This window comes from Poromitra crassiceps, assembly GCF_964638095.1.
Source record: "Poromitra crassiceps genome assembly, chromosome: 14".
NCBI classification, from domain to species: Eukaryota; Metazoa; Chordata; class Actinopteri; order Beryciformes; family Melamphaidae; genus Poromitra; species Poromitra crassiceps.
The window spans coordinates 9,707,924-9,710,176 of NC_139633.1; positions in this window are offsets into that span (position 1 = coordinate 9,707,924).

A 2,253-nucleotide genomic window follows, 5' to 3' on the forward strand; every position below is an offset into this window, starting at 1 on the left:
AGATTGCCTCATTCTCTTAGGTACAAGTGATCAGGTTTGTCGGCATAGATTTCCTCAAGGATGTAATCAATCAAGGTGTCAATCAATCAGTCAGGATCAATCAATCATGGCTCAAGCCTGAGGATCATTGGTTTCCCTCTCACCTACATACCGTCAGCAGCATCAGGTGGGGTCGTCAAAAAGGGGCTTTCTGTGTGGAGTTTGTACAGTATGTTCTCCGCATGCTCCCCTGGGGCTTCCTCCACATAGGAACCCCCCGCAAAAAAAACATGCAAAAAAAAAGTATTGGTCAGCGCATTTCTTTGTCAGTGCGTATTATGGAAGTGATGACCACTGGCTATCTTATGTGTATTGCTGCCATAGATCAAAAGACAACCACATTGCATTGTGGTATAGGCTACTGACGAAAATGTAGGTATAGACTACATTTGCTGTTCACTAGAAATCGCTGTGCATTGTGGGTATTTTATAGTGGAATATAGTGAATCCAATTAACAGTTGAGAATTCGGACACTTGTACAAAATGGCGAACACACTAAATAGTCCACTATTTCTGTCATAGGGAGCGATTCCGAACACGACGTGATATGTGACTGTGAGACATCTCAGAGGTGACGTGAAGGTGTGAAGATGGGATTTTTGGTGTTGGTCCATTTTCCACATCATCATCCACAAAGAAACATAGGCACGCAGACTCAGGGACAAGAAGAAGAATCAAAGACATGAATCAATCAAGTTACAAACAGAATCAGTGCGTGTGTCGGTGTGTGGCTGGCCGCCGACACCAAAACAATCATTCGCCCCCCAGTAGCTTGGTTACATGGGGAAATCATCAGCTGAGTCCTCATGGGCATTTAACAGTTTGATGCCCTCAAAGATAAAAGCGTTTTGAACCTGTTCGACTTGGCCTTTGGTCTAAATCTCCGTTCGGAGGGTAGGAGCTCAAATTCACCATACCGAGGGTGAAAAGGACACTTTAAAATAACTGGTTTCAATGTGGAACGGTCACCTACATGTCTGTCACACCTGAATAAACTCCAATTCTGCACAGTAGCCCTCTCCCCGACCGTCCTTAGTCTTTTTTCCCATGTTTTGTTGATCACCGTGGTTACCATGGTCACCGTGGTTACCATAATGAGTCAGGGAATGGCTGTAGGCTATTGTGTGTGTAGGCCGGGGTTAATAGTACATAAGTCCTATGTAAGAGAAGACCTATAATGAATCTGCTCTCCATTCATTAGTGGCATTCTGCCATCGGCCATCAGATGCTGAAGACTAGAGCAACCAAGGGATCTCTATTAGGTTAATGAGGATCGTGCAGGTCAAAGGTCATAAAACTGAAAGAAGATTACAGGAAATGAATGATTCCATTAGACAATCTGAGCCATTATGGCCATTAGCCTGTGATTATTAACAAACGCAAATCATGAGACCTCATGAAGAGCTCCACCCAGTGGCTATTTCAGATAACAACAACCCAAAAGGAATTATTTTGAGTGCTGGTTTTTTGCCCCTCTCTTATTATTTTTTGAGCCGTGCACCGTAACTTTTTGAAACTTTTGAGAGTGCTCACCAGTCGTGACTTCTAGTCACTGACTATTTGGGCTATTTCAGATAACAAAATGACAGTTGCCGCCAGACTTGTGGTGGTGGTGGACGGTGGTGGCAACGGCAGTAGTTTTAGTAGTAGTAGCAGTAGTAGTACTGGTAGTAGTACTGTAGCTTGTAGTAATAGTGGTGGCAGTAGTACAATTCCCACAGTTGTATTTAATGGGGTCCAGTGGACCCGAACATCACACAAGGGGTGTCAATAAATTGCCAAATAGCTACTGTGTGTCTATTAACATCCGGGTGCAAATAGAAACAGTAAAATAATACATTTCAAATAGAATGCAAGCTATAGGTTACATTCCCTGGGAATGACCTGGTGTATGTACACCTTTCATACATGAGGCAGGGGGGCCTGGTGTACCTTTCATACATGAGGCAGGGGGACCTGGTGTACCTTTCATACATGAGGCAGGGGGGCCTGGTGTACCTTTCATACATGAGGCAGGGGGACCTGGTGTACCTTTCATACATGAGGCAGGGGGGCCTGGTGTACCTTTCATACATGAGGCAGGGGGGCCTGGTGTACCTTTCATACATGAGGCAGGGGGGCCTGGTGTACCTTTCATACATGAGGCAGGGGGACCTGGTGTACCTTTCATACATGAGGCAGGGGGGCCTGGTGTACCTTTCATACATGAGGCA